Here is a 14,700-nt window from a genome sequence, read left to right on the forward strand (position 1 = left end):
CCTAATATTGTTCACCCCTTACTTTTACTTGTTGCATTATTACTTTTAATGATGTGTGTAGCTAAAAATATGCTGCTAGACACTTTGGTATTCATCATTGAAGGAAATATGGGATGAATATTTTAAATAAAAATTTATGATTTTATTAGAAATTATATTTGAATGTGTGTGTTCACATGCGCAACACATATTAACACTTTGTGCTTCACCCTGTATACCTTAAATTAATATCTTAAACTCAGTCTTAAACTCATAGAGTAATAGACTCTATGTAATAGACAAGTTCATCTTTCCTTTTCTCCAGCAGCTCTCTGCTAAACTACAAGTTGCTTTTTTAAACTCAAAGGAATGTAAAAGCAGCTGGTGTGCTTCTGACTTGACAAGCAAAAATGCACGTATGACAACATGGCAGGCACATATTGTTGGATTGTATCCACTGTGCAGAAGAGATTTATGACTTCCATAGGAGAGAGTGGCTTGGACTTAAAGCTGTTTTGTCTGCTTAGTTGCAATAGGGAATAACCTCATACATTATAGGTGGTCTCTGCAGCCAAACAGCTAGGGACCAGTGATGATATTTGGTAATATGATGAAATAAAGGCACTGCTATTGAAGAATGTAGAGCTATGGAGGCATTTGCCTTAATGTCACCTCTTTTGTTAAATGAAAATAAAACTGAAATGTGAATGATGCAGTGGTACCTGTACATACGCTTCAGGTTACAGATTCTTCAGGTTACAGACTTCGCTAACCCAGAAATAGTACCTCGGGTTAAGAACTTTGCTTCAGGATGAGAACAGAAATCGTGCGGCGCAGGCACAGCAGCAGCAGCGGGAGGCCCCATTAGCTAAAGTGGTGCTTCAGGTTAAGAACAGTTTCAGGTTAAGAACGGACCTCCAGAACGAATTAAGTTCTTAACTCGAGGTACCACTGCACAGCACACCATTCCTATTTTATAAACATTTTTCTAATAGTATTGTGAGTCTGTCCTATCTTTCTCTGCTGGACTGTCTCATATAATGCAAAGGTATTATCCACATCTTTGGTTTTCATGTCAGGACTACAAGTACAGAGAAAGATAAAAATGGCAGGTGAAAAATTGCCGAAAGGCAGTGAGTGGCTGGGTTCCATGATAATTACATCTGAGATGTGAAAACAGGGATAAATGTTTCAATACCACTTTGCAAAATTCTTGAGGGTTTTTTTCAGGTTTGTGTTGTGGGCCACCTTTGGCAGAAGTACAAAGATAAAGAGATTTGAAAAGTCCAACATTAGAGGCCGGAAAAGGTTTGAGGGTGGGGGGAGTTTTCAGGAGCAGCCTGATTGATGGTGCCTTGTGAATCACCGAGGGAACTCTGTAGATTCAGACTTCAGGGACCACCATGGAAACGCTTGCTTCCGGGTCACTTTCCTGCAACACTAAAAGGATTGCCGCAATTACCTAAGTGGGTGAACAGCTCTGTGAATGGGGAAGCAGACTTTCAGGTAACCTGTTCACAATATAAACCTGGGGGTTTATAAGTCAATCAGAAAACCCAGAATGTGACCTGGTAGCTAATCTTTATACATACCTCCTTGGCTCCTTAGGAAGAAACGGCAGGATATAAACTTAATAAACAACAACAATAATGATAATAATAGTGCATCTTTATGCAAAGAGAGTAGTGAAGGCTGCTTCTAGATTTTTATGTATTTGTTCATGACTCATGTACTGTTGTTTCTCACATTCAGCCATGATGTGCAGAAGCACATTCTATCTCTTTAGCCTTTTTTCTTTGGAAAGAAAGCCTTTTGTTAAACATTTGGTCTTAACCCACAAAATTTAAAGTTGTTTCTGCTTACTCCCACCCCCATCCATTCCATCAGCTACATAAAATTTCCCCCCCAAAAATGGTCATCCTTCCTCCACCTAGCTGGGCTTAAATGGCCAGGTGTGGCAGGCATGCCTATTCACCCTTCTGCGAAAATACAGGTCACAGGGTTCGTTTCCCATCTGTTAATGAAACCTCAGTGCAGTAATGTGTCTGTACACAGGAGCCTTGTCTGATGGATTTGGCACCAAGTGTGTTTTGATTGTGCCCAGGCTGAATTCTGCACATAAGACGGCTTTCAGAAGTTTGATACAAACATATTTTAGCTGCATAGGGAACAAAGGGTAGGCAGTGATATGCAAAGATAGAAAGTCTCTATTTTATTTTCAGATAACAGTTTCTGTGCCTAGCAACGCAAACATCCGGGGGGTAGGGAGAGAAGGCCAGCTTGGAGGAATTTGCAGGTTTTCCATGGTGACAGATTTCTCTTGTTCCTGGGCATCTCTCTTTCTGGCTGGTGCTCTCCATCCCTGGCTAATCGCCAGCTTCTCAGGGCAGGTTAGCATTTGTTCTGACTGTGGAGATCTAGTGCTTCTGCCAGTTATTTTGCAGTGGGCTCAGGCTCCCACAGAGTGCCTTTCCTGGGAGATACTTTCTGCCATTCTAAGTGGTTGTTAGGAACATCTAAGGCACCTGGTGCTCCACAGCTTTTCCTGTTGACAGCTCCGAAGGCCTCTCTATATTTATTTCCAATTTTGTCTCTCAGTTGTATGGCACATTTCTAGCTTCCCTGTCGTCAGAAGGCAAGCTGGAAGTTTTTCGGTGGCAAGTTCTTGCAGTGCTTTGAATTTGCAAAGTACTTAATGGTCTTTATTGTGCTCACCTTTCATTGTTTTTTACCCTTCAACAGCCCTGGTAGGTTGTTATTCCTGTTCAGCAGTGTGGAAAAATGAGTTTGAGCCTGAGGTCACTGTGGCAGAGATGGCATGTTAACCCACATCTGTAGCATCAAAGTGTTATCTTTTACTTGTCATAGTGACTTGACTCCTATCGTGTCATAGTGGCAGAAAGAACTGCAGGGTTGAGATGGCAACTGCTCCTTACTCCAGCCCAGGTCTTGTGGCAGCTGCTGCTGTGTGTTGTTCTTCTTTGTCCTGCTGCAACTTACAGAAATACTTTGCCCATCCTATGATGTCACCATATTACATGTTTTTCCTGTTCCACATACGATGATACAGGATTGTTTATTGGCGTTTTGAGTTGCATGGGTAACATTGTCTGGGGCCAGACATTATTCATTGATTTGCTTTAGCATTTTATATTCACTTTAATGATTGTTTTATGTATGTTTTCAATTTACAGTGTTCCTGAATACTTTTTTTCGTATCCAAACAGAATGAGCAATTTGCATGTGGGGGGAAACCATTATTTGGGGGCTACCAGTTTGAGGCTTTTCCTCTGCCCCTATGTGTTTTGCTCTTTGCTGTTGCTCCTCCTTCCTTTCTACATGTGGATACAGCATCAGCCATCCTGCTGTTTTTGCACATCAAACCTGGCTAGCTAGGGCATGAATCCCAGCTGGTGGTGTCTAAATTGCTATTTGCACTGAAGTTTGTGGTTAGGAGGATGTGCACTTTCTAATTTAGCCCCTGGCTAGAATAAAAGAACTGGCTTTATGAAGAGCAGCATAAAAATGGTCTTCTGGACAGAAAGAAAAATGGTTTTATTTATAGGGAGTTTGTGGGAGATTTGCATTTAATGCAGTTCGAACCAGCTGTTTAGAAGTTTGTTTTCAATGAGCTATTTTATTTCAAAACAAATACGTCAATAAAAGATTATGGATGAACGTACAGGCAATTGAATGTAAGCAGCATCTTCTGTACTGAGCCCTGTGATTAGCAAGGATCTCACAGTATGATGCCAGGAGAGACTGCAGAAGCAAAGCAGTAAACAGGATGGAGTGGATGGTTCAAAGCATTAGCCCCAGGGACACTATGGTGGTTGAAACTGGCCCCAGCACCACCATTGGTGCTGCTTTGCTGGTGCCTATCCTTACAGTAGCAACTGGCCGCTGTTTGCATTGCTGAACCTGACAGTGTAGTGCTATGACTGTGCTGCCTGTTGATCTAAATAAAATCCAGAATAGTTAAGGTGGTACCTTAGGTTAAAGGAACTTGTTTAGTGAAAAGAGTGTGTTCCTGTTTTGAGCTGTAATGGATTTTCTGACATAGAATGGAAAGTAGTATGACTGATTTGTTATTTTCTGCAGACAGATGGGTTACTTTATAAATGGCAATGCAAATTCTTTGTGGAAGTAGCACAGGGGTGGGAACCTTGTTTCAGGCCAAAAGCTGCATTTCTTCCCGAACAGTCTTCCCAGGGCTGCATGCTAGTGGTAGGCAGGGCCAGCCAGAGGCAAAAAGTAGGTGGAGCAAGGAAGGTGCCTGGGCTCCAGCAAAAATCATGGTTTCTAAACATACACCTTCCTCCATCCAGGCAACCAAGAGGCATTTCAAAGTCCAAGAACACATTCTAGCCAGACAAAAGCACTTGAGGAGTATTGGTGGGTGTGGCATAGGAAGCAAGAATGTGTCCTGAAAAGGAGGCATGGCCAGGGGAGTGGTCCAAGGGCCAGGTGGTGAGGTCTGAAGGACCACATCCAGCCTCCAGGCCCTGAGGTTCTCTACCTGTGAAATAGACAGTGTCCAGTCATGTAATATACCATGCCAATCAGTTTTGTAAACATGGTTTAACAGGAATCACCTGGTCTTCTACAATGACCAGTTTCTCCTGAGAAGGCATACAGTGGTACCTCGGGTTAAGTACTTAATTCGTTCCAGAGGTCCGTTCTTAACCTGAAACTGTTCTTAACCTGAAACACCACTTTAGCTAATGGGGCCTTCTGCTGCTGCCGCGCTGCCAGAGCCCGATTTCTGTTTTTATCCTGAAGCAAAGTTCTTAACCTGAAGCACAATTTCTGGGTTAGCGGAGTGTGTAACCTGAAATGTATATAACCTGAAGCGTATGTAACTCGAGGTACCACTTTAGTTCTTTCTTTACTGCTGGCATTCCTGGGTCACATCCCTGCTATCTGCAAATAGCTGAAGGAACCAGCACACAAAAGAGGTATATCTCTAGAATCGCATGTTACAGTTGACACAGGGATGCCATTGTAAATGGTATCCCTGTGTTGAGTTCTCTCTCTCTCTGTGTGTTAAAATATAAGAATACTTAGTTGTGACATGATATCAGTGTTACACATTTTCCCTTTCCACATCAGTGCCTGCCATTGGTGAGGGCAGGGCAATGTACGCACTGAGCTCATTGCACAGATCAATAATTACTATATGTTATGAGAGAGGAAGAGAACAATGGCATGGTGGTGCCTCCCCCCCCCCCCCCGAAGCATCTCTGTGGCACTCCTAATTAGTATTTCCATGGTTGGCAAAGTGATAAACTTCCCATTATGTTATTGTTATTATTATTTTAATGTATTTCTCACCCTTCATCATCAGATCCCAGGGTGGGTTGCAACAATCAAACATTGAATATGAAAAACAGTTAAAGCAAATTACTCACAGAAATAGAGTGAAACATATTTATCAAGTGTCATGATATAGTGGAAACTATAAAATGACAATGTCAGACGCACCTTGTGGGTAGTGAATTCCACAACCTTGAAGAATTCCCAGGCCACCCACCCAACCACACCAAACATCTGAGGGCCCCCTCTGTTGATCTTGACATCAGAGAAGTCTTGTAGGGAAGCAAGCAGTCTTCCAGGTATTTGGGACCTATGTTTTTTAGGGCTTTAAACACTAATGTGAGTGTCTTGAGACGGGCCTGGGAACAAACTGTCTTGACAGTTCAGCTGCTTTAAAACAGTGGCTGTTTGAGTTCTAAAAGTGAGCCCCAGTCAGTAATCTGGCTGCTTCATTTTGGTCCATCTGAAGTGTTGTTGTTGTTGTTGTTGTTTTTAAGGAGGGGTGTTAGGGAGAGAAATAACTTCCCATTGTATAAAACAAAAGCTGACACATTATGCACTGTGACACCACTTTTGAGTGTTCCCAGCATGCGATTTTTACGATGCCCTGGTCATATTCTGACCCTTAGTTTGCAGGACTGAAACACATTTCTTAAAAGCAATTGATTGACGAGAATGCTCAGATATCTACTCATCTAGGTAATGACACAGCAGGGGTGGGTACCCTCACAGGCGAGGCCCAAGAGCTTGAACTGAGGCGGAAAGAGACTGAGGGTATCTTTGTGGGATTCCACCTTGGCCTGCCTCCACTAATGCTAACCTGCACCTTCTTTTCTCTCCCACAAATCCCCATGAGACTCCCCTCTCTCGAGCCACGGAATATTTTGCTTCTCTGTCACCATGGTAATGTTTCCACCTCTGTGTTCAGGGCTATTCCCTCAGGCCCTGGCTTCCCACAGGAGGGTAACCCAAAGGATATGTAGTACACTTAACTGCCACTAAAATCAATGAGACCCCAATCATTTGGGTTTATGTTTATACAGGCTTTCTGTGGTTCACACCCACAACTTGTTCCACCTTGTAAAACTATTCGAAGATTATATTGTAATTGGAGGTTTTGGAGTACTTTTTAAATTTTCACATAATGGAACTTAGAATTTATTGCTTGCCACATTTCAATGCCTTGAGGTAGTTTTATATAATTTTTATTTTATTTTTTTAAATAATTTTATTTATTATTCCAAACAAGAAAAACATAAAAGAAAAAGAAAATATATGCCGTACATTTTTAACACCAGGTTTACAGAAAAAGGAGCAAAGAGACTCAAAAGAAAGCAAAAATTAACCATTTTTAATTAAAAAAACAACATTTGCCTTATCTGAGACTGGGATAAAATAAGCCTCATTTATTTAAAACAAAGCAAAACAATGAGGTGTATTTGACAAACCCTCAAGTTTAACATAAGAAAGAAAATGAAATTGTATAGGAGATTATTATTTAGTGACACTACGAGGCAAGAGACTGTCTTCATAACCCCCACTGTCATTTTTTTATGGCATTTTCTCTTTGCACTAGTACTTTACCTTAATTCCAAAGCCTCCCAGACATATGAATGAAAAAATGAATATTACATGAATATTCATCACAATGGACCCAATTAGAACTCAGTACCTTAGACCCACCGTGTTCTTACCAGTCCTTTATTGTTTTATTTTTAGTAATGCCACCCTTTGCCTGCACCACAACATCCTGAGGTGGGACAAGCATGCACTAGGTCTAGCCAATAATAGTCTGGGGGATCCAGTTATATGCTGGTGCTGTTGTTTCTTTGCCTCCATTACAAAATAAATGTTCTTAGAAAATGACATAATGAAGTGATAAAATGCAAGGGGTCTGAAGCCAAAACATATGTTTTCTTATATGCCCAAATGCTTGTAGAGACCACTGTTTACATTACTGATTAGTAACGCATTTGTCGGTTTGTTCTTGCTGCAGATAGCAAACACTGAAGGGAGAGAGGGGGAATAATGCTCAGAATCCTCCAGTTGCAAATGGGTTCCAGACCTGTTTTATCCTTTACATTTCGACACTGTATTGCTTCAAAACCACATCTGCATTCTGCATGATGGTGGGAATCCCTTTTCTAATCTGATGTCTTGTCTGCATACAGTACTTTTATGCACTTAACTCTTTGGATGAAGACAGAGCAATGGGCCCACAGTCTTTCCCGTGGCTTGTGGCAGGTATTCATGTGGAAGCAGCAGAACTACTGCAAATGTAAATGCATGTACAGTACGGGCAGCCGGTTTGCATAAACATGAGAGGTCTTCTGACAGACTGTCCACCTAACTTCCAGCTCATCAACACTGGGAGTGGGGGCAAAGAAACTGGAGGCAGGGGTGTCAACAACAGGATTTTCTGCTGCAGGACACTATATGGGGAGACAGAAGTGTGCACAGACTTACACAACATTGCATATGCAGTTTTGTATCCTCTTTTGCAGAGGTGGTGGAGGGCCCCCAAAATAAATTGGGGGTCATACACAGTGACACAGTTTGTATTGTTATGGGTTTGGAGGGGCAGATCCCCCTAAATTCTTAATTTAGTCAATGTTATAATTTAGCTAATATTTTATGGGAAGATGCCAGGCACAGTGTAAAAAATAATAATAAAGGCTATACCTGTATTCCTTTTCAGGAGATCAGCTAATAGAGGTGCCATTAAGAAACAGATCAGATAACAGGGCTGTTGAGAGCAATTGAAAATGCAAATACTGTCATTCCCCTGACTCTGAGTAATGGACAGAGACAGGAAAATTGGGAAGGGGAGGTTGTCAGGGTTACAGTGGGCATGATGTCACCACAGGAAGAAAGTGTCCTTTTGCAGGAGGTTTTTGAAAAGAGCAAGAAGAAAGGGAGGGAGGACAGGACTCCATGCGGACTGGCTGGGAGAGGTTGTACCCAGAGACCAGGAGGCATGGCTGGCTTCTACTCTGGACTCAAGCTTGCTGAAGCTATGGGAGAAGCAACAAGAGACAGTCTTGGTGTGTAATGCTCCATACTCCCTCTATCAAGGCTCAGGTGCATATATGTGTAAATAAAACCATATCGCTTAAGACACTACAGTCTCTGCTATGCCTCATTTATCCAAAGGAAACACAAACCCTGGTTAAGTACCAAGAGGCCTGGAATCTTGCACTGCTCAGCAGAGATTGGGGTAGCCCATAACAGTATGTTAACAATAAGCCAAACCGCAGCTCAGCCTTAATGCAAGGCTTCCTGGAGAAGAGATCACAATCGTTGCAGTTCTTCCCGGCTCCTCCTATGACTGTGCTGCTGTCAGCTAAGCAATGGTTTGGCTTAGCCTGCTGTACAAACTGGGGCTTGTGGTTTGTTTCGCTCCAGCCAAACCACAAAACGTAAACCGAAGAACAAAACTTGGTCGCAGCTCGTGGTTTTGTCTGGGGTGGGGCAAACCGTGAGCCTAGATTTGAATGACATGGCAAGCCCAGTCATGACTTAGCTCGCAGCAGTGCAGCCGGAAGAGGACTTAAGAAGGAGCACAGCAGCTGTGATCTCTCCAAGAGCCCACATGCTCGCCCTAAGCTCAAGGTGACCAGGTGAAACTCTCCAGAATCACATTTCTGTGTCAGAAAAAGCTTCACTAGTTTAATTTCTGCCTCTCACAAGAGCCCTGTTCTTCTTCAGTGCCAACCCTAAACCAGGCAGTGACCTCAAGTTTCATGAGTTGTAAACCTGTTACGTCAGTGTAGGTCTTCCATCAGTTCATGCTGGGGTTCATGTAGGCCACACTCTCTGAACCATAATGGTCCATCCCCAGCAATATGGATCAATTAAGTATGGAGTTTATTTACATTCACATTAGCAGGGTAATTTTTAAATAAATGTTTACTAAGAAAACAACAGCATCATTTTTGCATAAAACGAAACCCGAGTTATAGAAAGCACATGAGTTTTCTGTCATGTTTTGCTGTTGGAAGGACACATTACTGTTCAATCACAGCTACAATGATTTCAAGTTGACAAAAATAATAATAATCCTCACTTCTCTACCAGGGACAATGGAAAGCAAAAAACAGCTTCAGAATGATGTAAGATGTCCTTTTAAAATAGCGCATGTAGCCTCTTCTTCATTGATTCCAGAAAAAAAATGTATAGGTATCCAGGAAGACCCCCCAAACAGCTTCAAAATCAACAAGCTCCTTCTCCATTGCCTCTTGGTTGGTCTTCCCTGATGCACATTTAATTTTTTCCAATAGCAATGAAATGGCTAAAAGCACTGAAAGGCAGGAGCAGGCTCATATCTCGCAAAACAATTGCTTTGAATAGCACCTGCACATCTCACATAATTTTCATTCTGCAAGGGTTAGAGTGTTCCATCCATCCATCCATCCATCCATTTATTTATTTATTTATTTTAAAAAAACTCAAGCTCAGAGTTTGCACAGCCATACCCTGCTTTGGCAAACCCAAGGCAGAGAATAGAAAATTCCCTCTTGCCCCTGGAAACATGATCCAGACCTTTTGAAAATTGGAGCTTCAGTCAAACCTGTGGTCTCTGAATGTTGTTACCCTCCCAGCAGCCCTAGCACCATAGCCAGTAGTCGGGATGATGGGAGTTGTAATCCAGCAACATGTGGAGGGATACAGACTCCAGACCTACCTCTGTTCTAAAGGAACAGCTGGCATATTTCCAAATTCCCTTCTGTTTCTTTATTTCAGCACCTGAAATTATTATCCTGATTTAGTAACAATTCTATATTTGTACTAGGAATCCCAAAGTTTGTAACACGCCTTTGTTCAATATCTCTGGCCATTTTCAAGAAACTCACTGTAAAGTCTGAAACCCATCTGACCGTTCCATTATTTCGCTGTCATTGTACCAGAAATGTATCAACAGTCAATGTGTGTTTGGGGTCCGTTTTCCTTCCTGAACCTGCTTCCAGATTGTACCTCTGAATGTGTAAACAAATCATACAATGAGATGCTCGAAGGGACCATTAGAAGATGTATCACATAAGCAAGCTTTATGAGGTCTAGAAGCTTTGTTTCCTTAAAATATACAGTAGTACCTCAGGTTAAGTACTTAATTCGTTCTGGAGGTCCGTTCTTAACCTGAAGCACCACTTTAGCTAATGGGGCCTCCTGCTGCCTCCGGAGCCTGATTTCTGTTCTTATCCTGAAGCAAAGTTCTTAACCTGAAGCACTATTTCTGGGTTAGTGGAGTCTGTAACCTTGAAGCATATGTAACCTGAAGGGTATGTAACCCGAGGTACCACTGTAATGTGGGGTTTCTTAAGTCTGTGTGTATAATACAGGATTCTTTCTGTTCCATTGCATCAGCACAGCGGAATTCAATATAGCTTGTTCCTGCCTACCTTTGACAATTCTACCTTAGCAATATACCTAAAAAAACATTCTTTTTCTCAGATTTAATGGTAAGCATGGGGGGAGGAGATTAAATTGCCTTAATTTAGAAACAGCAATAGATGTTATATTTTCTACCCTCTTTCATGCCTTCCCCACAATCTATTTCCTAGGACAGATAGTTGAGCTGAGATGTGGCCAATCAGTTTTGTGGGGGCTGACATGAAATTTTTAACCCAAGACACTAAATTTCTTGGAAGTGTTGTTCCTAAAGAGAAAATAATTCCATCTGAAATTTAAAAGCACACTAATTGGAAGTATTGTATGTAAATTGCAAGCAGTTTTTAGACTCCTGTGCAGCATACCCTGGGTTCAAGTTTGCTCATCTGGTGTTGTTTTGTTGATTATTACCTACTTACTGAATTCAACATGCATGAGAAATATGAGCGGAAAAGAAGGTTAGAAGTATTTCATAGATATTAAAACCACAGTGCATATCTGGATCATCCATAAAACATGAAGGTACCATTTGTTGCAAAACAATTTGGAATAACTGCCCTGAAAGTGCATTTGGAGTTTTTTGTGAGCTTAAAGCACCAGGAATGTAAATTTGCAAGATGCTGCCACAACTTCTTGGAAGGCAATTAATGCAGTGCAAAAGGAGCCATTTTAAGAACAAATGACTGTGAGATACACATACAAAATGAGAGATCCCAGATTTTCGAAAGCACATTTTCCAGTTGGCAACAGCTAATTTTTATTTTTATTTTTTAAAAAAGAAATTGTTATTAAAACCATAGTTAGAATGGTGTAAGAGCCCAAGCCGAGGGAAAATGTTTATATCACAATTTGAAATCTGCACATGCACATTGTTAAAATTATATGTTTTGTGGGGGACGGGGGGAATGAACAAGTTTATTTGATATATGTCACTTGATTATTTATTTAGTTTTATGTGTAGCCATCTCCCTTAGTCTCTGAGGGGTGTGTGAGGGGTATTTTTCCTTCAGCAAGTGCACTTTTTTAAATGGAAGGAAAGAAGGGGGGAGGGGAGAAAAACCTTTGCCAAAACATTCTATAAATAACTCTAAAACAGCCAGTGCCCTTGGGCAACTGATAATAGCTGGTTGTGCAGTTACTCCTTTGGAAAGGCCACAGTCTTGTGGCGGCTCATGGTACCATGGCTGGTGACTGAGACTGCATCCTTTACTGGTGCCAACACCACATTTTGGTACCTTTCCTGCAGCCTGTTTTGCATATGTATTGTTAACTTAGGGACACTTATTGCATTGTGTAGCCAAAAGAGCCTGTCAGCTTTGACCTGCACACACATATAAATTGCTCTCCCCACCCTATTTAAAATAAAAACCAAAAAAGGAATTTTCCCCCCTACTGCTGCCTCATAAAGGGAGAAGTATCTGTGTCTACACATGTGCTCCTTAAACACACCTGATTTGTATATATTTTGTATTCAGATAAGTGTACATGAGTACAGAAAGTAAGCTAAGAAGTGGAATTTGCTTAAGAAATGGTGATTTCTATTTATCAACTTAAAAACAATTTACTCAGGAACTCTGAAACAAACTCTGTACAGTCCTCAACAGTATTGTGTACATTAGACTGTGATAAAAAATGGATGATATTGCTCAACCTCCTCTGAACCTTTTTTATTATTGTTGTTTTAAATAGGTGCAGAATATTCTGGAGAGCTATTTCTAAACTGGATTAATGAACCAAGTAGTCATCGGACCATTATTCACTTTCATCTCTGACATCAACAGAGAGGTAAGAAACTAACAGTTGCCGTATGTTATTTCCAGCATGCTAACATAGCTATGATGAGAGGGCATTGCTTTTATGTTTCAATGTTTCAGTTATGCATTTCTTTGGTACACTCATTCATGTGCAAGATTGAAAATGTGTATACACTTATTGGTGTTTTTGTTTGTACATGTCACACTAAGACAATTTATTGTCTAGAACACATCACTTCTGAATGCTGTTAATGCAGTATCTTGACCTTATGCTGGACCTGGGTTCAGGGGGCACCAACAGAAGCATATCATTGGGACGAATCAAAAGGTTACACCTTTGTAGAATATCATGGCACCAGGAGAATGAGGTTGAGAATGATGCTCAGAATGGTTTGGCTATCGGGGAGCGGGCAGGGTCCCTTAAAGTTGTTGTAACAGCAACTGCCTACTTAACTGCTTTTATACTTAAGTGTACAAGTTGATCAACATGACCTATTATTCATGGATTTGTTAGAAGATATTGCTAGGGTTCCCTTAAAGGGGGAGTGTCTGGAAAGCAGTCCAAGCGCCACACCTCCTGCTCTGAATAGCAGCGTGGTCTTTAGAAGCACCTTAGTACTGGTGGAATCTAACCCAGACTTGGTGGGGCAAGGCAGAGACTACAGTGCAAGTGTCTTGATCGTGCTAGTAATATCTGATTCATCCACTGTGAAAATGAGAGGACCTCTTCTCCTCTGTAGGAAGAGCTTTCGAAAGACACACGATAACGCTCAGGTCAAACCTTCAGAGATTAGGTACTGAAAATGAAAGAGTACTTTTAAATATATAAAACATATTAAAGCATTGCATTGCACCCTTCTGGTGCAAAGGCATTGCTCAAGGCAGCTAGCCTCATCTAAAATCTAAAGTACGATTGATGCTGTCATTGCTTAATTTTCGGCTTATTTGCAAACTTTTCTATTCATTTAGCCATTGCTGGGGACTGACATGATATAATGTGAGGTATACATTGACAGCTCTTATTTGTTGTTGTATTATAGTATTTGTTGTTGTGCAGCATGATCTGGTATGGCCATAACATCTTTGCAGCTGTGTTCTGGACCAGCTGAAGTTCCAGAAACTTTTCAAAGGTAGCCTTTTGTACAGCTTTTTATTTTTATTTTTATTTTATTTTTTTGCCTTGGTGCAACTAAGACCAGAGTTCCCATGGCTGGCTCTGACCTCTTCAGGAATAGGCACAGCTGGTGTAGCACAGTTGGCAAACTTGCCACCAGGTCATCCTCATGTAAAGCTAAATCCAGGAGCAAATCTGTTTCTTCAGTGGAGCTATTGCTTCCTCCAAAATACTCTGAATCCCTATACCTGAGTCAGGCCCTTTCCTGATCTGGAGGGTGTCTGTCATGTCTAATATGCTAGCCCTCTTCCAGCCAGCTACTGATACAGAACGCCAGCATCTTCCTTGGTATTAGGTGAAAGGAAGAAATAGAGTTGCATGTCATCTGCATATTGATTATGTATAACACACCCTAAACCAGGGGTCAGCAAACTTTTTCAGCAGAGGGCCGGTCCACTGTCCCTCAGACCTTGGGGGGCAGCAGACTATATATTTTTTGGGGGGGGGAATGATGCAAGAGTACCACGAGCCCTGGTGGCTGCTTACCTGTGTCTTGAGAGCGGCAGGGGCTGGTGGCAGGGGCTGGACGATGAGTGGCGTGCAAAAGGGCTCTGAAGAGGGGCTGCTTAAAATGGCAGCCGCTCGAGCGCTGCTGCTGCTGGCACCAACAAAGCCCAGCCCCCTTCCTCCTCTAGGCAGAGCAGGGAGAAGCCAGGAGGAGGGAGGGAGGAGGTGGCACCGGCGCCGTAGGAGCAAAAGGGAAAGAATACACACGCTGGCGATCCACACGGCGATTCCCAGACCATCCGCAGGCTGGATCCAGAAGGCAATTGGGCCTGACCTGGCCTGTGGACCTTAGTTTGCCGACCCATGCCCTAGACCTTTGGACAGTCTCTGCTAAATAACGTGAGGGATGATTAACCTTGCAGGTCACCATCAGCCAATGGCTAAGGCACTGAGCAGGAGTTCCCAGTATCACTTCCTGGAACCATCCCTCAAGGAAGGACTGGAGCTATCACAGAGCAATTCCTGCTAATCCCATACCAGTCAGTCCAGAAGCATATTGTGGTCAAAGGTATCCTATGCTGCTGAGCGAATCAACAGGAATGTACTCCTTCCATCCAGTTCCCAGCAAAGGTCATTTAGAAA

General features: G+C 42.0%; 1 protein-coding gene across 5 annotated transcripts in view; it reads left to right on the forward strand.

Moving 5' to 3' along the window:
* The window catches only part of HIVEP2 (HIVEP zinc finger 2), a 137,354-nt gene that overhangs the window by 80,740 nt on the left and 41,914 nt on the right, over positions 1-14,700 (forward strand). For all 5 annotated transcript variants that reach the window (XM_082215865.1, XM_082215866.1, XM_082215864.1 and 2 more), the window contains one exon: positions 12,373-12,468. The gene's annotated coding sequence lies outside the window, so the exon portion shown is untranslated. The remainder of the gene's footprint in view (positions 1-12,372; positions 12,469-14,700) is intronic.

The sequence above is a fragment of the Podarcis vaucheri genome (genome assembly GCF_965113315.1).
Source record: "Podarcis vaucheri genome assembly, chromosome: 3".
NCBI classification, from domain to species: domain Eukaryota; kingdom Metazoa; phylum Chordata; class Lepidosauria; order Squamata; family Lacertidae; genus Podarcis; species Podarcis vaucheri.